This window comes from Stegodyphus dumicola, chromosome 1 (assembly GCF_044657685.1).
Source record: "Stegodyphus dumicola isolate Sdum_Otavi_A_Nest chromosome 1, ASM4465768v1".
Lineage (NCBI taxonomy): Eukaryota > Metazoa > Arthropoda > Arachnida > Araneae > Eresidae > Stegodyphus > Stegodyphus dumicola.
The window spans coordinates 230,687,963-230,712,009 of record NC_140768.1 but is presented as its reverse complement, the minus strand read 5'-3'; positions in this window follow the sequence as shown (position 1 = coordinate 230,712,009).

Sequence of the window (24,047 nt, the reverse complement as noted above, 5' to 3'; positions counted from 1 at the left end):
GTCTCCTGGTTCGTGTACTTACAGTTTTGAAAATTTCATACTCGTTATGAAAAAATCAAATTAGAAGAAACTGATTCCGCATGACAAAAATTGAGCAGTATGTTTAATTTCAAAATCTGCAAATCATTTTCAACTTTCCTTTAGGGATGGGGTATTCAAGTTAGAAAGTATAATTCGATGAAATAAGTTTAAATGATATGCAGCAAAAAGTGTGTATAATTTAATAGCCCGTACAAGGAATTTACGTGGTGTCCGCATCAGATTTATTCCTTTTGTCAGCATTTAATGTTTCGTTTTTTTATTTAAAAACAATTTCAACTGTTTCTTATAATTTCTTAATATTCAGTGAAATATCTCTTATGGGCATTCCTGGAAGTGTCCAATAATCAGTTTAAATATATTTGGACGTTGTCAAACACTGTTTTTCTCAGATATAAACCACGTATTTCTCGACCTGGCCCAAACAGCTTTTTACATTTTGTTAATTGCAAACAGTCACTCGAGTCATTGCATAGTTAAATGGGAAACATTATAAAACCTGAAAAATATCAGCTAAACAATTTGCAATTTCATTCACTTTTAGTAAATCTGAAATCAATGTTATTAGATTAAGAGGAAAGAACTCTTTTTATGCATAGTGCTGGAAATAGATTTTATAAGAATTAAGAATTTAATAAGAATTAAAAAGATGTAATAATAAAAAGTTACTAAGAATTAAATTTTAGGTTCCAATTTCATTTGACGAATATTAAAATTTTTACCTCGAAAAATAATAACAGAATTTTTAAAATTGGAATATATTATTTAATTATTTAAGAAAGACTCAACCTAAGGCAAAATGCAGTTAAATTAAATCTCAGATAAGCCAATAAGAAGATATAGAACTAGTTGTAGATGGCTAGAAGTAATAATCAAACAAAAAAGAAAGAGAGAGAGACATAGAGTGATGGAGACTGATCAGAGTCAAATTATTCATGTTCAATTAAAATGGAAAGAATTTTAAAATGCAATAATTCAGCAGCCTAATTTTAGTTTCCTCTATCGAGCAGAAATACCACATATGGGCATACAAATACGTCATAAGTAAAGTGGTAAAACCATACAGTATCATGTTTTTACTATTTGAACACTTTTAAAATATCTGAATGGGTGAGTTTATATTACTCAAATACATCATTAGATGCTTATCTCTATCTGTCTGCACTTATACATGTAGTGTCCAGCAGTGAGTGCTCCATGTATAGATCACAGCCACTACCCCACTAAAAGCAAAAAACTTTCATTTATGAAACTTCCTAATGAGTCTGCCAGAGAAAATGAAGAAATAGGCCTTTCATCTAAAATCATCCTGCACTTTTGGATGAAACATTTCCATTTTCTCTCCTGGTATCTATTTTTTATTTTGTCCTGAATTTTGTTCAATCAAAAGTTTCGGAAATCATTCCTACTTATTACCTGTTTGTTTCTTGTAACCCAGAGGCGCATCATTAATCACGTGGATAAGATCGCTGAAAATTGGCAGTTTTATAGAACTCATCATCCGAACTGTAATTTTCCTTTTTTATAGACAGAAATATTTTAGGAACATAAAAAACAGCGATACAGGTAATTTAAAAGTTAAGTCTTGAGCTCGTAAGTGGTAATGGAAACAATATACAATAACAAAATGCTTCTGTATGTTGTTTATTATTGCTCAAATAAACAATATTCTGTTTTTCCTAAAACGCAGTTTTAAAAGTACCATATGATTAACAATGAAGTTCCTTAAATTTTATTTCACTAATTATTAATATATTATTACATCATAACATTAGTTAACAGTGGAAAACCTAGTTATTTAAAAAACTGTAAACCAGATTTTTTTAATGACAATATTTCTCCTTTGGCCACATTTGAAGTTTCCATTTGACGTTAGGCATCAAGAAGGTGGCAAGAGGCCTTAATTTTCAAGGAATGATTAGTACTGTCAGTAATTTTACAATAATATTATAAGATTAGATATAATAAGTTTGACAGCATATATGCATTATATGAAAATAGCACGGCATTTGTATTCGTTTCCTGTAGAATGTTATGCTATATTCTCGATTACCCCTGTGTGGGGAATATCCGTCCCGCAAGTGGTTTATTCACCATTTCCAAAAATGCTCTCAGACTATTAACAAAGGTAAATAATTTATGACTCATCAGGTATGTGAGGAGTCTCACATACCTGATGCACTATATTTCATCGCTAAAGCCTGAAATGAAGATAAAACGTTTATCGTTCATGAGTGGAGATACTGAACCCTAAATTGTAATCCGGTTTCTTTTGATGAAAGAAAGAGTATCGGGATTCAGTAAATTTACTTGTTGTGCTGAAGGTTTAAAAAAGTGAATGAAGAAAATACATAAGTTTGGAAAGAGAATAAAATACATGCATATTGCTCTATCTATCCAAAAGTTAATGATGCAGTAATTTAGTAATTGCTTTGATACTTTGGTTGCATATTCTGGTATACAGCGGGAATTAATTCTGCTCTTACCAGAGCTTATCACAGAATCCTACGAGGGGTCTCACACATAAGGGCTCGTCAAATTGATCCACCATAAAGGTGAGTACCTTAAGCTTATATTTTTATAACACATAAATACAACACTATAGCAAAAGGCGGATAGGAAAGATTTTACAAATGAATAGGCTTATTGGCATATGGCGCTAAATCATAGTGAAGTAAAGTTTTAAAATTTTAGGATGGAAAGATCCAAAGCCAAGTAATTGCTGGAAGCAGCTCGAATATTAAAACAAAACGAACATGAAATAGTAACCATGGCCACGGTCGGTCTGTATAATACGTAGAGCATGTGGTTAAACACTCAATAGATTTGCAGAAACCGTAACAAAATACCTATCTATCAACATATGAAATAATCTTTCACAATGAACTAATTATTGATCATTTCTAGGAGAAGTCGATACGAGATGATTGACTTTGTGTTAAGAAATAACAAGAAATAGGTGTAAATCATTCAAGTTAAAAAATACAAAATTAAAAACATACTAGAGGAAATAAAAATTATCTTAACGAAAAAGCTAGATGCAGAGAATCACTTCTAAGGCCACCATTTACAATTCATTCTAAATGAATTATAAATTCGGAAGATGGTCATCTTAGAGAGAGCAGATTAAATACTGAAATTTCACAGCTATACTGGTCACTTTCAGATGTGGAAGTCTAATAAAGATGGTTCATTGAAGCAATAACTAAAATATTTTCGAATAAAATGTTTCTGAAGAAATTTAATCATATTTTTAAATGATTTATAAATTAAATCCTCTTTAAAAAATTCCTCTTTTTATAAAAAAAAAAAAAATCCTGTTTAAAACGATCATTGACGATACCATATATCTCTAGTCTTCGGTGAATGTGGTCATCTTAGAGGGATATTGTTTAATATGAAACATTGCCAAATTGCTGGGCACCAGTGTTTGCGTACCCTCTTGAAGTATAAAGAATTGAAAAATTAGCCTTAACAACATTCGAGCGCCAATGTAGACGTGTTTTTTTTAATAAAACTGTCTTGTGTCTTTGATGCAAAGCGGTGGTTTACGAATGTAGATCAGATCATTATGTGCTTTGTTCAAATACTAAAAAATCACGAATAGCAACAATGGATGAATGAAGAGTTCCGTAGTTAACTTTCATTAGCATCAATAAATATACGTGAGATATAATTTTCAATTAAATACGAACCAGTAATAAAATAATACTTATAAAATCTAAACTTAAAAAAAAAAAAAAAAAAAAAAAAAGAAAAAAGAAAGAAAAAAAAAAAAAAAAAGGAATTCGCTCCATCTGTCCACTCCAGGTTACAGTTAACAATACTCGCAATTTATATTGCGACTGGTCAAGGCACCAGTTTGTTGAGTAATACTTTTTCTGCGATGCCGTTTGGGAAATAATCCAATATAAAATTTTGAGAAACTACAAATTTTTAATCTTGCTTCCTAATTAACAGTTTGACAATTTAGTACAAATACCCCAGCAATTAGAAAATTACCCAGGTTCAATCAATATAATGATATTTACGATTCATTATCTGGATCTGTCGCAGACAAAAAAACATATTCCTAAATAATCACATATTCTAGCTATAAAATTATTCACTTTTTTTTCTTTTTAAAATACATTTTCTTACGTTCCCTAATAACATATTAAAGTCGCAATAAACATACAAATAAAATCTTTATCCTAAACTCCAGAATAAATATTTACCATTCAAATAAAATTCAGATTCACATAATCACTGTACAACTAACAGAAGATAAAGTAAACTTACGACTGTAGACTTAGGTTTCTTACTTCTAGAACTTACAACTTTAGGGTTCCTCGCAATCAAGAGGCAAAACGAATTTAGCAATGCAGTAAGATATTTTTTGAGCATTTGAAAGCCTGTCCTTAATACAGCCACTTATAGTACATAACACAGTTTGATATTGTTTGTAGAGTGCGGTCATTTTCTGTCATAAGCTAAATATCATCTCAAACCGTCTTCTTATGAGACGTCGGAAAGAGAAGCCAATATTTTATGTATCCGGAATCGTCTCTTTAGGCTTCGTCAACTAGAACACCTGCGAAGTGCATTGTACATCTCGTCTTCTCAAGTGCACCCATAAAACAAAATTGAAGACATTTAGTAATAGTTTACAATTCTATCGAATTTATGTTGCTCTTAATATAATTATTCAAGCTGTTATACTACAAATTCAAAAGAATGTTTTAGCTTCGGAGGTTTACACTCTATCTTTTCGTTCTTGTAAGTGTCTAATAGGCCGTATGTGCAGCCTATTGAGCACACACAAGAGATATTTATCGCAAAGACATTTGCAATCTTTCGTGAGATTAATTACATTATTACATTATTTGGTATCATTTTTATTATATCATCTGCATGCAGTGATATAATAAATATAATTCATTGATTGAATTGACCATAAGTTAAAGAACTAGCTCTTAATTTTATTTTATATAAAATTTTTAAATGCGATAACTACTAACTACTCTTTATTTGACATCCCACACAATTCTTCCTTTGACGTTTCATTTTGAAATGTAATATATTCTTAATCATAATGAAGAAAGATATCATTAGCATAAAATCGGCTTTAATCAATACCTTTTGAAATTACATCAGGACGAGTTATTACTCTTCGCAGTGGAAACATTCGATTATTATCACTATACTGAAGCCGAGTAAAAACCCCTCACTTGCAGACAGTTATCGTCCTATTAACCTTCTTCCGGCTATCGGAAAAATATTTGAGAAAGCTTTAAACAACAGAATTACAGACCACCTAGAGAGATTGGATCTGATAGACCCGGCCCAATTTGGTTTCCGGAAACACCACAGTACAACCCATCAAGTACTAAATATAGTTGAGATTATCACGAGAGCTTTTTTCCACAAGACTGGTGTGGCAGCATGCTTCATAGACCTTGAGAAGGCCTTCGACAAGGTCTGGCACGAAGGACTGATTTACAAGCTAAATAACTTTCTTTTTCCTGTCAGCCTTGTGAAGTTAATCATCTCATACCTAAAAAGAAGAACTTTCCAGGTGAGAGTTGGGGACTCCCTTTCCGGAAGGAAAATCATTGCCAGCGGCGTCCCGCAAGGGTCTGTTATTGGCCCAAAATTATTCAACATTTTCGTTAATGATTTATCGAACCCACTGAATGCTAAAAACCTGAAATATGCAGACGACACGGTGATTTTATCGGAATCTAAAAGCCCCCAACTTGCTCTTACTAACCTACAGTTTCACATCAACATAGTAGCTGCTTGGTGTCAACTTTGGAGAATTAAAATTAATACCGCGAAATGTAAAATTGTCCAATTCCGTCGCTACAGAAGAAATGTCACTACGAACACGGATATCAAGATAGAGAATGATGTTATTCCAGTTTGCTCGTCCGTAAAGTACTTAGGAGTTACCCTAGATGATAGGCTCACCTTCAAAGAGCACGTAACCAACCAAGTAAATAAAGCAAACGGAGTTTTCATGTCGCTTTATACTGTTATAGGTAGGAAGTCGAAATTGAGCTTAAAAGCTAAACGGATGATCTATCTCACTATGATTAGGCCAATTATGCTCTACGCCGCCCCAGCGTGGTCAGTTGCCAATAAGACGGATAGGAGAAAACTAGAAGTCCTTCAAAACAAAATTTTGAGAGCCATCACTAACGCGCCCTGGTTTGTACGAAATAGCATCATTCATGCAGACTTGAAAATAAAGCCCATTATTGAACAAATCCTCATGGCGGCGCACAACTTCTTCGAAAAAATGGATAATTCTCCAGTGCACACTCTAAGAGAACTCGGTAATTATGACCCTACGGTGGACAGCGTGGTGAAGAGACCTAGGTCAATTCACCATAATGCGCGGTGGTGATGTAAATATGTAAATAGTGTATATATGAAGTTGTGTTTTGAGCTCTATCTAACCTTATTTAACCAAGTACTGTGTTACTGCCAAAATTGGCTATTTGCTTGGAAGCAGGCTACAGACTTTGAATTAATTAATATGTGTTAAGGACTGTGTATTGTGTGATTTCACCACTCCCACTGCTGTGGTTCTACTCCTGATTACCTGCTGGACTGCGCACCCTATCTCAGTAACCTTACGCTACTATCCTGACCGAATGCATCATGCATGGACTTGAATGCTGGATGAGTTTGTTTTCCAAGTACTAATTTCCCAATTTTATTATATTCAGCCTGACTTCGCCACGGAATGATTGCACCTTGTTCTAATGTCACGCCCCCGGGCGAGGTGCAGTATCATTTTAAAGTACTAAAAACCGTGAATGGCCTTCATAGGCTGCACAGATTGAACAGGTTAAAACTCAAAGTAGTTGTGTACCTGAGGTGAATCAGAAATAAATAAATAAGTTCGTAGTAGTTGCTTAGTTTGTTGTTGTTTAGAAAACTGCTCTTGTTGATTGTAGCGAATTCGAGTTCTTTAGCTGTTCTGAATTAAGTTCTTTTGAACGTTTGAGTAGTTAAAAGACAACTACTGTGATATATTGTGATACTGCACGATTATTTGAGGATATTTGATCATATTTGTTGTTATAATAATAATTTTTTGTTTATTTTTCATCGGACTTGTGAATTCATTTCGTAACGAACCCCTACGCACGCAACAATATAACAATATGCACCGCTTCGCCTAGATGGACATAGCAATGCTTTTAAAAAATATTTAAAAGAATTTATCTTAGGCAAACTTCAAAATGATACGTTTTTAAAATTTTTGTAGGGAGTTTTATAACCAAAAACTGGTGAATAAATATTCAGTTAAAAATGTATATTTGATATCTGGTTTTCATGTCTATTTTGATGGTTTTTTTTTTTTTTTTTTTTTTTTTTTTTTTTTTTTGCATTTGGACAAGCATTCACGTTCCGGTTCACACAGCCAAGGTGCCTGCTCCCGTGTTCTCAATACACCAGCGAAGGAGAGCATTGCCCCTTTTAAAATATTTTTAAAAGGCATATCTTTAGAGTTTCCGCTTTTGACAAATATGCATTATTCTGTACAGTGTTGTCCCTGCTCGCTTAAAAGTTAGTGAATTTTTTAATCAAAAATTCACTTCCAGGTGTCTGTATTCGGCTAAAGGTTTACGTTATTCAAAATTTGATGGTACCGTTCTAGGTACCATTTTTTTCATAATGCGAGGAACATACGTACATTCATATAGATTCTCCATTATGTAGTTTCTTAAATTATAATACAGGGCGATAATATTTGGTGGTAACAACCTCAAAAGAAACTCAACGCAAAATACCGTTTTGAGACTAATAGCCCTTCTCTGCTAACGCCCATTTAGGCTAAAATTAATAAGAATATCTACAGTATTAATATATACACTCACTTCCAAAAGTTAAGCAAGGAGAGGAAAATGCTAGTTTCCGGAAGCCAATCAGAATTGAAGGGGATGCAATTAGCTGGAGAGGTAGAGGGCAGTATGCAAATATGTTAGGTAACAGCCAATCGCGCTTTCATGTCAAGAAATATACAAAAAAGGCACTCTTCAGGTTTCAAAACTTTAAAATAATAAACAAACAATATAATAATAAATAAAGAATAACAAAAAAGTTTATTCACTCTAACACACATTCAACTGGCACTGGCAGATCCAAGAACAAGAAGTATAACATCATGAAAGATTTACGCTCTCTTTGGCGATTAAAATATATTTCCACATAAAACTTCTTACATTGCTAGCTACGCTCCAGATCAGCGTTTTATTTTATTTTATAAACTGTATCTAAAACTTGTTATGCACAAAAATAGTGTTGCGTGCGTAAGGGTTCGTAATAGATTGAATGCACATATCCGATAAAACGTTAATAAAATTTATTCTTTTCTTAAGAAATATGACAAAACGCTGAATTTTTCCCGAAAGATATTCGTACAATATCACAATATCGCGCAATATAATCAGTAGTTATATTTTAAACTACTAAAATGTTAAATAGAAGGCAATCCAAAGCGCAGAGAAAGCTAATCCGATCAACAAGAATAACAGCAACTGAGCGGAGATGTTTCTCACCGGGAGGCTTTTCAAAGATTTTTAATCGGTTACGAAAACGTTCTGGTAATTTCTATTTTCTCGAGATTTCTGAGGAGCAAGGGAGTACAATTACAGTTACAGCTAACATAGTAATCAGTTACATTTTTTTAATTTAAATCTAAATTACCAGATATCTATTTGTTAAATGTTAAACGCGCGTGTTCCTGTGTTTTTACCTTTCCGGCGTAGCTTTCTCTTAAAATATGTCCCGTGCTGCATTGCACGGGGATATAAAACAATTGTATTATAATTCTACTAAAAAACGCAAACCAAATACAAAACCCGCAACAAAGGTGTCTACACAGTGATCTAAAAAATATAGCTCTCAGTTTTAGGCATGGATAGCTAGACGCAATAGAATTAAAGGATCGCTTGAAAGAGGACAATTATTTATACTGATTAATGATACTGAAGATATTATGATTGCGTTTGACCATTTTTCAGAAATTTCAGGGTGGTACGTTATCAATCAACAACACTTACTTAAAAAGCATTCCCTTCTTAAATCAGTACCTAATTAGTTTCAAAAATCCAGGGTTCGCACACTTTTAAAGCTCGCCGCATTTTGTAAGGACTCCTCCAACAGTAATCGAATAAAACTATCCTCTAGCTAATGAATTGTCAATTCGGAGTTCTCCAAGAAGACATCCCTCAGGCAGACAGCATTCGAGGCTTTACCGTAATCATATAAACATGATCTTTTGAATATACTGGCGGTAGAGTCTTTACAAAATGGGGCGTTGCTTTTAGGAGTGCGCGAACCCTGTAAATTTGCTTCGAAAAAATGGTCCCAAAATAAGTGATACATTTGTGGAAAGTAAAAATCGAGAATAAAAATTTAATTACAGTGTTATACTCATTGAGTACATTGTATAATTTTACTGCTGTCGATCTACTAACTGAATCGAAAGATATTTATGTTTCTACCTACTCGAAATGGAGGAACTAATTGGAGACAAAATTTTAACCTAAATGTTGCAACTTGTTTGAGACGGAGAATGTATAACATACATCAGCATCAGAGGTTCTAAATATTAATGGCTGATATTTCAGAAGGCAAAAATTTGATATTGAATCCGTAAAACTAAAAAACAGAAGAGAATGCCCTACAATATATTTCAATGCCACCACTTTGGCTAAAGCTAGCAAAGCAGTTTTCTTTAAATAATACATAAACGCTTTCTAATATATTGAACGTTTTTATATCACAATTTTGCAAGAAGAAATTGGTAGACAAAGATTCGACAAAATGTTTTTTCATAATAAGCATAATATTGGATCTTTCGTTTTAAGATGCAATCGCCTTTGATTGGATGCTCATTACCCAAAAATCCTGTGTCAAAATAGTGAGAAGCCAAGCGGAAGTGCAAAATTTGATTTCCTATAAAACTATAAATTCGCCTGTTGCTGCAGTGCGTAAGCTACATTCCAAACCTTTAAAAGTTGTTATAAATTATCACAGAAATATTTTAAAGTTATCAGAGCTAAATGCTTAATTTTGCTCAATTTCCTAAATGGAAATCATCGATATATTATGAATTACTTATGTAAGGGAATGCAATGTAACAGAAATTATTATGAAAGGGACACGATGCGTTTGTAGGATTTATTAATTAGAAGGTTGATACATTCACTTTTAATATCTTTCATACTAAATATTTAAATTTCTGACTTAAATTATACTCGCATGGTACCGATACTTGATTCTGATGTGATAAATTGTTCTGCACTTTGTTCATGAACTTTTGTGAAATACTTGCTTGACGTTTAAAGATGTCCCTTTCCCTTTGTTGTTATGATGCAAAGTGTTAATAGCTTCAAATGTAATTTATTACTTAGTTCTCTATGTTTATGTAATAATCAGATCGAGGTTCCCACTCCTGGATTGTTCCACCTAGATGTAATTTCATTAATTGACAAATGGATTGGCAGGAATTTTTCACAAAGATACACCATTTTCGTGTTTTATAGGTAATTTTTAAATTAAAAAGTATTTTAATTTGTTGCACATACAATAAAACTCCATACATTTATATGGTATTTTCCCCACCTTCTTGGCGTGCCTTCGTGGTCTAGTGGTTTGCACCCTGGGCCGGTATTTCAGAATTCCGTGGTTCGATTCCCGGCGAAGGTGTTGCTAATTTTTCATCTTGTCTGCTTCCAAAAAATACGTAATGTCTATACTGTGGCGCCCGAACTAAACGGGTGGCAGATGATGATTCTCTCCACTTAGGATTTGGTGATTGCACACCGGGCTATTATTCTAGAGGTCCGTGGTTCGATTCCCGGTGAAGGCGTTGCTAATTTTCCATCTTGTCTGCTTCCAAAAAAATACCTAATGTCTCTACACATTTAATAATATTGTAAAATTTTATGTTCTTAATTTACATTATAACAATTATTAGAGTTTCATTCATGTTAGTTACTAACATGTTATACGCCGAAGTCTATTGAACAGACGGAAAGCGTTACTGCACAGTCTTCCGCAATCTTTCCTGGAAATATTACATAAAGTATTGTGATTTTTGGAGGTATGCGCATACTATATCAAGTGATATAATAAATTTAAGCCATTGACTATTTCTGGTACATGTTAGTTTAGGATGGCTTAGCAAGTTCAAAGTGTGGGGCGGGGCACCCGTTATTCTTGTTATGTCTGCCTATTACAGCACCTTTATGTGTATAGGTAATAATTATGTGACGAATATACTATGTTTAGCACAATAATATTACATCATATATTTTGATATTAATAATAATAAAATTACGCAATATAATTATCGATATATTACATGTAATTAACGTATTTGAAATCATTACATTACAAACATAATAAATGCATGTATCACTTTTTCTCCTTTACAGCTTAACCGTTTTAAGCTTTATTGAAACCATTTCGAAAGGTAAAATATAAGAAACAAACAGAAAAAAATAAACTGATATTAGTAATTATACTTCCTGTATTCTATTTTCATTTCTGACGTATACGTTTTCATGTATGTAGACGAATATTAAAAAGCATTGAAATTCCTTTTTTTATAATAATACAACAATGAAATCCATATTTTGCTTATATCTAACTATATACGAAAAGATATTGAATTGAACAGAAAAGGCTGTATGCGCAATATTTATGTTAATCAAAGAAAGAAACTGCAAACAAAAAGGAAAACTGACGGCAAATAATTTTTTGTTCTGTCATTTTTAGTTCGGCAATTAAAATACACTCAATTCATTTTTACTCGGTAGATACGTTCCTAAGAAAACAATACAAAAAAAATCATGTACTAATATATGTGACATATGGTAAAATTTGGCATATAAACTGCTCAAAAGAATTAAAGGATATTGTAAGTTTTATATAAAATAAAGATATAAGCGAAAAATTTTTTTGCCGAAAATGGAAGAAGAGAATCACAAATGCAAATTTTTCTGATTTTCAAACTGTGCTGTATGCTAATTTTGAGTTCGACGTCAAAAACGTCGCTTCAGCGGCAGCGAATGAAATTTGACTTTCAACTGAATAAAAGGCAATGAAGACGAGGATGATCGGCATTCAGGGACTGCTTTGTTTCGATGAGTACGATGTCTCAGCGAAGTCATTTAACCGATTCAGAAGCTTGGGGAGTTGTTGGTAGGTTAGAAGGGGGTCAAACTCAAGCCGAAGTAGCGCAAACCATTGGAGTGCCACAAAGTGCTACTTCCAGGATCTGGAACCGTTTTTGGAAAACTGGAAGTGCAGGGCAAGGTCGTAGACGGGCAACAACGCCCAATGAAGATCGTTATTTAGTGTTAACGGCTCGGAGACACCGAAATATGAATGCTACTCTTCTCCAACAACACCTTTGCTCGGCTACTGGCACCACGGTTTCAACGCAGACTGTCCGAAACCGGCTCCATGGTGTAGGTCTGTATGCTCGCCGACCGATGGTATGTGTTAGACTAACATCAAGGCATCGTCGTCACCGCAGGGAGTGGGCAACAGAGCATGTAAACTGGAGGAGAAATGAATGGAGCAATGTTCTTTTTTCTGACGAGCCTCGTTTTCCTGTTCATCCTGATAATAAACGTATTTTCATGTGGAGGGACCGTGGCAGAAGGAATAATCCTGCGTTCGTGCACGAAAGTGTCAGATTTGGCGGTGGGGAAGTGTTGGTGTATGGCGGCATCTCCATTGACGGGCGCACAGACCTCTACATCATTCGAGATGGAACTCTGACTGGTCGCCGATATAGAGATGAGATCCTCAGACCTATTACTATAGTCCCTTACGCTGCAGCAATCGGAGATGACTTCCTTTTAATGGACGATAACTGCAGGCCACATCGTGCTAACCTGGTGGAGGATTTCCTTTTCGAGGAAGGAATCGTACGAATGGAATGGCCAGCGTGTTCTCCAGACATGAATCCAATAGAGCACGTTTGGGACGCTTTAGGAAGACGAGTTGCTGGCCGCCAACCACCCCCACAAACTCTCCAAGAACTGGAAAGAGCTCTTAGGGAAGAGTGGGACAGAATAACCCCAACTCGTGATTACTAGCCTCATTGACTCCATGCCTCAAAGGTGTTCAACGTTGCTGGCCGTCCGTGGAAACCATACCCCCTACTGAAAATGATTTCCTTTGAAGAAAACACCTTTTCTTATTCTTTTTTTCTCATATGCCCAAATTGTGTTTTTTTCCTTTTGTACACAAATGCGCAATAAAATGCATTTTTTTCTGCCAAACATGTGTAATTTATTCTCATATAACCTACTACGTCTGTCGACCACGTATCAATCAGCTAAAAAGTTCCCAGCCACAAGATCCACCTAAAACCGCAATATCCTTTAATTGTTTTGAGCTGTGTATTTCCCAATTTATAAAATCGTGTAAAATGAAAACCTGTAAAGATTTTCCCAAAAACCTCACAAAAAATAATAACAAAAGCCATATTACATATGTAAAAAAATCATTTTTATTACGAAAAAAATTTCAATTAGTATATAGTGAAAATTCAGTCCATAAGTATATATGAAAATTTAAATTTAAATTAGGAATAAAAATTAACTTTGCTCTTGATTGATCCATATCGCCGTTTGATCAGTAATTTAATTTACGTCTATTCGATTGAAAAAAAAATATTGTCAGAAGTTTGAACTCGCTAAACATTTCCTTCGACATTCATAACCTGCTCGACAGCTATATCGCGCATGCGCGTAAAACTTGATGGATGTACCTCCTCGGTGTGGCAGAGCTTTTATGTTTAACATTACTAATTCTTTGATTTAATAGACCAAGTCGCTTACACATGCGGGCGTAACCCAACTAACAACCGATCAAACTGTCAAAATTAGAATTAAAAAAAAACATTTTGGAGGGGATTCGTCTACAATAAAAAGTGTATTTGGTCTTATTGGTGAACCTCGATATTTGAAAATCGTGTAAAAAAAAGGAAAACGTTGGGTGTTTAAACTAATTCCAGATGCAAGAGCCACTTGCTTATCTTCTGTGTGACAACTGTAGATGTAGTAAATAAGTGTAGGAATTACACAGAAGAAGGGTTAAAAGTACCCTTTATTAAACTCTTTAAAATTCACAATACGTAGACCTAGTCACATTTCATGCTTTAAAATTTTAGCCATTTATAGTGGAATATTTTCAGTTATAAAATATTATTTGTGTCACTCCTTAATTTTCTATGAAATAAGTCCCAACAATTAGATTTCGAAGCACTGACCTCATTTTTATGCAAAGTGAATCAAATGCGGATGAGTTGCATTGTACAGAAGCTAGGTTTATATGAAGAAGACGTGAAGAATGAGCAATGCTCTCGACGAGACTCGAACCTGGACATCTCGAATACGCGCTGAGTGTGCTACCGTTACACCAGGAAGGCATGGATCAATGAGGCAGAAAATACTTTATAGCATTATGTTAATATTTGACTAAATATGCATTTTACAAGTGTACTCCCTAAATATAGTTGTACTCTTTGCCATATCTAAATAACATAAATTAACTCACATACAATCGCAAAAAATGAAAGATCCCTATATATAAGCAGATAACCTTGCAATTCTTTGCAGTACCCTTTCATAACATGAAACTTCGTAACGCGATATCGCATATTCGTGTTACCTAAATTGCTTCCATTTAATTTGCAAAGCGCTAGAAATATGCAGCTCAATATTCATACGCTGTTCAATGTTAATTCATCAAGACTGGCTAGTTTTAGCTCTCTGGATTTTCATCGACTGAAAATGACGCGAAGGAATTGTAACATAATTTTTCCATACAGAGAGAAGAGTGCCGAATGCTATTTCCCCCTAAGGGCAGTGTAATATTGAAAAAACGCCGCGCTTGGGAAACATATACTGTATTAATGGCACATAGAATAGGTGCAGAAAGAATTTCAAGACTGTTTAAAAAACACTGTTGTTTGAGTCCAGGCTAAAGGACTCTCTGTGTGATCTTAATTTCTGTGTTATATTTTTGTTTCATGCACATTATGAAGACGAATCTGATATTGTGCGAAAGGCCTTCCCGAAGGCGTCCTTCCCTGAAAGGATAGTGTTTAGAAACAACAAAACTATGCAAGAGTAATTCGTGCCGACTGTTGCTAATATTTACCAGAGAAATATTGCAAAGAATTCGTGTGTTTTAACTAGAAAACAAAATGCACCAATAATAATACAGTTTTATCTTTCTTCAGTGAATAAAATGTTTCAGAAAGCGAAATTATTATTTTTTGCGATATGTTACATCACCTTCATTGGATAAAGGTTTCAAAAATACTGCTGTTGAAAGTGATGTTGAGAAGTAAATTTTGTATAATTAATTACTAGTACGCTTCTAGCTTTCTAGAGCGTTTGAATCCTGTTGATGATTCTTAGCATTAGTAATCATCATTTCAATAATAACCGGTATTTGCTAATTAAACGCCGAAAATCGCCTGCACGTTAAATACAGCAGATCCTGTTAGAAATCTCAATTTATATTTTCAGGAAAAAAAAATAATCTATACTGTTATTTGACTGGGTTAAAAAATAAATCATTCCGTTTAGCGTTATATAAATTCCGGAATAAAACATAACACGGTATCTGGCCTAACTTCATTTTCCTTAAATTCCAACTCTCAAATTGCTTATTGTTTGTTAATTGAAAAACCGTGCTGCTTTAAATATATTTCTTTGGGAAAATGTCTAGGTTATAGGTTTTTGGTTTAACTTCCGTCAACTTTAAATTAATTGAATTGTCGTCACTCATGTTCCAAATCAAAAACATCACAGTGTAAACTATCAACTAAATCCCAGCCTGGAAACGGATCAAGGTACGAAAGAGGGCCCGTTGGCCGCGAACCGTGTAAGATAATCGTTACATAACTACCACTTATCGAAGAGGTTGTGGGAAAAATTAGTAACCAAAACATACATATGCAAATATAGCGATATCAAGTTGCAGAAAAATAAACAAATAAAGTGTAAATTAATGATATTTACAATGAGAAATGTAGTAAAGTGTATGCCTAAGTGACGAAATTATGGTCCTGCATTCTGTGAGCAGTAAAAGGCCTTAGTGTGACATCTTCTGGTACTCGTATGTAATTTATAGAAGCATTAAAATTGGCCACCGTGCATTTTAAACCCTTATCATAAAATTTACTGTTTAATCTATGGAGGTACTCATCAATGTATTCTACCTTCAAATCATCATGCAGTAGTTTGTTCCTAATATAGAAATGTGCGTTTGTAATGGTGCGCAAGATTTTATTTTGTACAACTTGTAAATAATGCAGTTCATTGCTCTTTACCTTAGTCCAAACTGGCGAGGCGTAACACATGATAGGTCGCAAAATGGAAAGATAAGTTTGTCGCTTCCTGCTTAAGTCCAATTTAGAACACCTACCAAGTAGAAGACTCAGCTGCTGCGCAATACTTTTAGTTTTGTTAGCTACATAGTTGATATGGGTGTTCCACGTTAGCCTTTGATTTAGATAAACTCCTAGATATTTGGCCTTGTCAACTGTGGGTACCCGCTGGCCGAATAGGTACAGTGGCTGAATAACAACTTTTAATTTCTTCTTACGTACGATAAGCAGTTGAGACTTATCAGCATTAATAGAAATCCTCCAGTTGGAGCACCCTTCTTCAATATCAAAGACAATATCTTGCAAAACGCTAATGGCTCTGTTAGGCTTTACTGATTTAACTGCTACCAGTAGCATGTTCCAATTTAATTTGTCCCTTGGAAAATCCGCTGCATAGAATAAAAATTCATAATCCAGTCAGTATTCGTAATAGACTGAATTTGGTGAAAAGTAATCCAGTCAATATTATTTCCGGTAATAAAGACGGTATTCTTTAGAAACATCGAGAGAAACAATGACAGGCACAAGATTAGATGTAAATTCTGCCTTGACTTCCAAAGTAAAGTAATTTTTTAAAATTTTGTACTTCAGAAAAGGACAAAAAATCTGGTGGGTAGTAATTTCATAATAATTCTTGCTAAGTATTTTGTGTTTTGATTGTATCTGATTTGAAAGTCCATTACTTCTTCGAATCAAAGCTTGTTTCTAAAAATTCTTTTTCGAATATTTCGTCCCATGTGAAAATGTATATCTTGACTTAAAACTCAAAGAATAAATTTGCCCAGTTTTGCTATCAGCAAATAGCATATACCTGCTTCTCTTTCGTTAAATATTAATAACTGAAATACATATCATGCATACATTATCGTTTTAATAAAATGTGAATTTTTTTCTTGCCATACTGGTATAGTTATTAAAATATTTCTAGTAATCTATAGTGGGACGTAAAATGCTCTTTTCGTGTATACGAGTCAGTTTCCCTTAGAAAGTCCTCCAAGGAGGCATCCCTTAGCTTAGGCAGATAGCTCTAGTGTGCTTTGCCATAATTAAATAAACGAAAATGCTCTGTTCGTCTTTTTTATTATTGAAAAATACATAATGTGTAACATACTTTCATATTTTATGCTCGCATTTTAGTCAGAGCATTTTTCGCACATCATACGAAAAGTCTGTGTTATCGCCAGCCAACTTTCGATACTCGCAGGAAATTTTTCCGGACTGATTTTCAAAAACGAGTGAAGCCTCCACGTACTCATTATAAGGCCAACGTTATGTTACGCTTCTGTGACATTGCGTATAATTGCTATGGATCAACGATTCACCTGAAATTATTTATCGAAATTGCTTATACGGACTTTGTATCAAATTGCTATGAATTAAGTAAGTACCTGACTAAGTCAAGAATGCTTCTCGCCTCCGGGTGTTAGTGTTAATACACCATATTGTTTTCTTCTACAACCGCAAAAGGACTAGTGCAGCTAAAGAAATTTACTGGTTAAGACTCCTTGAAGTCGTGCACCAGCAGAAAAGTGAAATTCAAAGTTCAATCGCTTCTGCAGCCTAGCCATCAGACTCAATGCAGAATTCCACAAACTTCATGAAAAGGACTTCGTATACAGAATACTTCATGTACAGAATACTTCATGTACAGAATAAGATTCTGAGAGAAACGAATTGATAAATACTGACTCAAGAATCAACCCTCTAGTGGAACAGATAACTAAACGAGCGTTTCTTCAAAACAGGACTAGTTGTAATGATGCAAATATTTCAGAAAAGCTTAGTTACCAAATCATTCCAGAAAATGATTAGATCAAATCTTTTCTCCTGACATACTTAACAACTACAGTTTCATAACCTAGCTTTGACTGCCGATTTTTATTTTTTATTTCGGCTGCGCGACTTCTATCATTCGTCTCTTTTAATCTGATTGGCACACATGCACTACAGGAGACAACGGTGTCTCCAATTTTAACTCACATCTTCAATAAATGGTTGATCCAGAAAATGTGTTTATTAATGATTGCAGGATTTGTTTCTTTTTATCGTACCTGGCAAGCAATTTAGCTCATGCTCCTTCAATAGAATTATTTGATAATGGAATATCTCGAATTCTAGAAGCCAAATGTCCAGTCGGCTAAGTGTCCCTGTCGGCTAAATCTCTTGGCGGCTAATGGTGTCGGTTAAGTGTCCCATCGGCTAAGTGTCCGTGACCCAGCCTGATCGACAGCAAGTATTCCTATCAAAAACTGAAATTTCTATATTTGATAAAGTATTATGCATTATTCCAAAAAATAAATATATAAAATTCATCCAATCATTAAATTTACTCGCAAACAATAGGAATATTCTAGTTCGGTAAATTAAAATTATTAATATTGGAATTTTGTGGAACATTTGGCACATTAACAACATTCACTGAATCTAGAAAGTTTGGATACTGAGGTTTCAAAATAAAATACTTCGATGCAAACTCTTCAGTTTCTGACTGCTCCTATGGCAACTAGGCATCAGATTAACAAAATTTAAATAAATCTTTTCCGAGTGCTCATTTCATTTTTAGTATCAGAATTAAGAGTATTCTGATGCGTTGTAAAGGCCGCTTTTCGTTTCCCACGCAGTTTAATTACAGCAGTTTGATCCATAATAAGTAATTGAAGTATCCAAATTCAAAATGAAAACAATAAAAATATATATATAAAATTTCAACCATCAAATTTAGATTGAGACACAATAACACGCCGAACAAATACTAATCAAACAACAAAAATCAGTGTTATATTTTCTAATTTTCACAGGACTAGTTTCGATAGTTTTACCGAACCACCATCCTCAGCTGCAAAAGCGCAAATGAACGAGATAGGATATAATGACTAGATAAGATAAGAAAGCCTGGACAAGAATAAGCAAGTAGCGCCATCTGTTGATGAAATGAAAACTAAAACATAATTTCTTTAAAGGCCAAAGGGAAAAACGGATTTTAATTAGGATCGTTAACTAGAACAGAAAGATTTTTTTGAATGTGAAATACTTTTAGAAAACCCAGTTCTCCAATGGAAGATGTTTTTTGAATAACTTTGGCAGCAGAACATTTGAAAGTGTGATTTTCGGACCAACAATGTTGAGCAACAGAAGACTTCTGTGTTTCCTTTTTTTCTAACATATGCCTCATGTTCCTTGACGCGAAATTTTAAGGCTCTCTTAGTTCGGCCAATGTAAATTGAACCACACTGGATACCCCAGGAATACATATCCGGAATAGGGTCCTTAAGTATTGAGAACTCGGAAATTTATTTGATGGGAGAATAAACGACCCGAAAGTTAAATTTTTGCAAAATATATGCAACTTTATAGCTAACTGATGAAAAGAAGGGAATGACAACAGAATTTTTATAATCTCCTAAAACAAGAGTGTGCCTTTTAGTTTGTTGAGATTAGATTTTTTTAACTGCTTGATTCATAATGTTGGGTGAAAAGCCCCTGTAAATAGCTATTGCTTTTAAATAATTTAGTTCTTCATCAAGGGATAGTTTGGAGGAGCAAACTTGAAGAGCACGGAAAGCATAGGAATAAAATGGAGGTAACTTTTGTTTAGTCGGATGATATGATTTAAAGTGTGGTGGAAGGCAAACTGATGGTCTACAGTAAACCGTAGTAACTAATGTTGTATGTGTTACGTGTTCCAAGTATTCTAGTATTCATGGGTATCCTATTTTCAGCTCTCGGGATTTTCGTCGACTGAAAATGGTGCGAAGGAATTGTAGCATAATTTTTCCATAAAGAGGGAACCGTGCTGAACGCTATTTTCCCTACGGACAGTGCAGTATTGAAGAAACGGCGAGATGGTATTAATTACACATAGAATCGGTTCAGAGAGAAATTCGAAACTTTTTTTTTTTTTTTTTTTTTGACTTTTAAAGACGGCGTGTCCACCAGTCGCCTAGTGGTAGAGACCGTCAAATACTGGTAGTGTGACAAGTGTTTGAGTCCAGGCTAAAGGGCTCTCTGTGTGATATTAATTTTTGGGGTAATTTTTGTTTCATGCACAACATGAAGACGAATCAGATAGTCTCAGTAAGGCCTTCCCGAAGGCTTTCTTTCCCGAAAAGATAGTGTTTAGAAACAAAACTATGTAGGAGTAATACGTGCCGACTGTTGCTAATATTTACGAGAGAAATATTGCAAAGAATTCGCAAGTTTTAACTTGAAAACAAAATGCACCAATTATAATACATCTTTTTCTTTGAAAGTGATGTTGAGAAGTAAATTTTGTATAATTATTTACGGACGCTTCTAGCAAAATCGCCTGCAAGTTAAATACAGCAAATCCTGTTAGAAATCTCAACTTATATTTTCAGAAAATAAATAATAATCTATACTGTTATTTGACTGGGTTGAATGATAAATCATTCCGTTCAGCGTTATATAAATTCCAGAATAAAACATAACACGGTATCTAGCCTAACTCCCCTTTCCTTAAAGGTTCCAACTCACAAATTGCCTATTGTTTGTCAATTGAAAAACCGTGCTGCTCTAAGTTCTTTGCGAAAATGTCTAGGTTATAGGTTTTTGTTACAATTTCCGTCACCTTTAATTTTACAGAATTGTCATCAATCATTTTCCAAAAAAAAAAAAAAACGGAAATATAGCTAAAATGCATTTGTAAGCTAAATGCTGTTTAATGACCACATAGCTGGATATCAAATTTTCCAGCCAGACGCGTTACAAGACAACCTAAATGAAATGCAAATAATGAGCTAACCCACATTCCATAACCACCGCTTTGCTTCAAAAACACAAAACAGTTTCATTAAATAATATGCCCTTACATCGTAATTACGTTAGCAGGAGTAATTTTAAACTATTTATATCACAAGTGGTTACGAAAAAACTGGTGGACAGCAATTTCTTGTATCATATTTGATTCATGGACCTTGTAAGAGATAGACTCACCCAGTGGGCAGGGCGCGCGTCACCAACATGTCGGCAAGAAAGAGTAGGAACGGTCTTGGTTTACTTTAACACTGAAACCTATGGCGTTTGTATCACATAACTCTTTTTAATTATTAAATGTGATACGTTGTATAGTGATGAGATTATAAAAAACACAGTTTTTCCAAATAGGATTTAATATATCTCATAAAAGCATTTTTTACTGCATTTCGCGCATTTTTTTCACGCGTAATTTATGTACAAACCTCTTTACTTTGGTAAAACGGTAAAAACTCTAAGAATAAAATTTATGAACTTAATTTTGCTTAAAAATAAAGTAAAATTAAATAAGATTGATAATAAGCGATGCTTTGAAATAAATAAGGTAAAATTAAACAAGATCTGATATTTTTTTTAAAATTTAATGAACACTTTCAGGCACTGATTTTCCAAACTATAACATTACAAAACGATCATATTTATTTGATTATATGATCATTAAATTATTAACATTAAAGTGGATTAGTTATTTTAATTCATAAAATTCGGAGCATAACATTTTCTGAGCGTAATGAAGGAATAAAAAAGATAAAATAAAATCTAGAAGCACTGAGATTTTATATTTCGTCTAAAAGGAACCTTTTTTTTAAAGTTTTATGCATTACCTATATTTATTGAAGATCATGTTCTTTGCCCGTAAACCACTTACATTTGAAAACAGCATATCTTTAGAATTTCCGCACTGGAGAGAAAACTATCATTTTCCGTACAGTGCTCGCTCTGAACACGTTGAGTTTGTTAATCAAAAATTCGTTAAAATTGTACAAAATATGAAAAAAATTAAATCAAATTCGAAGTTCGGCAGTCAAGATGCCCATGTTCGGGTGAAGGATTACGTTATTCAAAATTTGATGGCTCTAGATGTCGTCTTTGTCTCAGTGCGAGAAACATACATGCATTCATGCAGAATCTTCATTATTTAATTTCTTTACGTATAATACAGGGCGATAATATTTGGTAACAACAATCTGCAAGGAGACACGGACATTTATAGTAAAACAGCGCAAAATGCCGCTTCGAAACTAACAGTCTTTCTAGCTACCGCCCCTTTGGGCTAATAAATTAAAGTAAAAGTAAATAAAAGAAATTTTATGCAGAACTAAAAATAAATTAAAAAAAATAATCACTATAAAATACAAGCAAAATTAATTATTACGGTTAAATACAATTTTAATATTATAATTAAATGTATAAAAATTTTTAAGGAGTCAAAAGTGTTTGTCACTATGTATTAAGAAATATAATTGAAATAAAATTCCTTTATAGAAATTGTGCTATAATACTCGTCTATAATTTTAAAAAACAGCACAATTTAGAATTTTAAACAAAATTTTCAAAAATTCGTTTTTAAAAATTTTAGTATTTTTTACTTATTTACACCAAGGTATAAAAATTGCAAGAGAAAATTGTTTGTTTGAAATTTTCTATAAGTTCAGATTTAAAATATTATTTTCTAAAAGAAGTAGTTACAAATTTCCTTACAGCATAGGAAAAGCTAAAAAAAAATATCCAGCCCTGAAAGCATGCAATAGCTTTATAATTATTTGGAACGTTAATTATGCTTGATAAATATGCTAAATTGTTAAAACTCAATCTCAATTTCAAAATTAAAAATATGTAGAAATTCTAATTTGTGAAATAAGGCGCTACAACCAGCTTTTTCATGACAATTATACACGCTGCAATAGGCAACCAATGTTAAGTTTTTGCAAGTCGTCCCTACTTCTCCGGATGTGATCAAGGTGACGCTTTAGACGAGGGAGAAAACCCGTTTGGGTAAGTCTATTTCTTATGAGGTCCATGATTTGATTGTAGAATTTTTTCTTCTTCGAATAAAACCTTATGTCGAAAAATTCAATTTCACATACTTCATCCAAGGTAAAACCGTATAAATCAATGCCAGGATCATTCGGAGCTGGCTCGTCGAACAAGAATGTGTTTAGGCTCCTCGCTTCTGTATCGTTTCACTTAAGGCATTTCCCAAAGTTTTTTTTTTTTTTTTTTTTTTTTTTTGCTATTATTGCTTATCACTTTGTTTATTGCCGGGTAATAACAGTCCCCCATTTATGTATGTCCCCACATGTATTTACTACACAGTCACCCAGGGCCATTTGTTACATTTGAGAGAATGAAAGTGTTTTCTTTCTTGGTGAAAACTGATAAAGTGTTTATAGCTATTTTTGAAAACTGTAATGACAAAACTTCCAGAGTTTGGGATATGGTCCTAGTCTGGTATAACAGCTCCTACGGGAGGTTAATACCAAACTCGAGAAAATAGATTTAAATATGGATAGGGGCGTGCAGCCTGAGTACATGATGGACACCGAGCCAGTTTATGAGACTCAACTATTGACAAATGGTGATGAGACAATAATTGAACGATCAACGAGAATAAGTAGAACTAAACAAAAACGATTATTTTAAGCCAAGAGACTGTATTTAGTAGTGATTTTTTCACAAGCATTGCAATTTTTTTTAGTCAAAATGGAGGAAAGAACGGAATTCAGATAAAAAAGAATACTGAACCCTCCTTTGGGGAGTTTTTAAAGTGCAAGAGGCAGATGAAAAACGTTTTCACTGAAAGGGTTAAAAA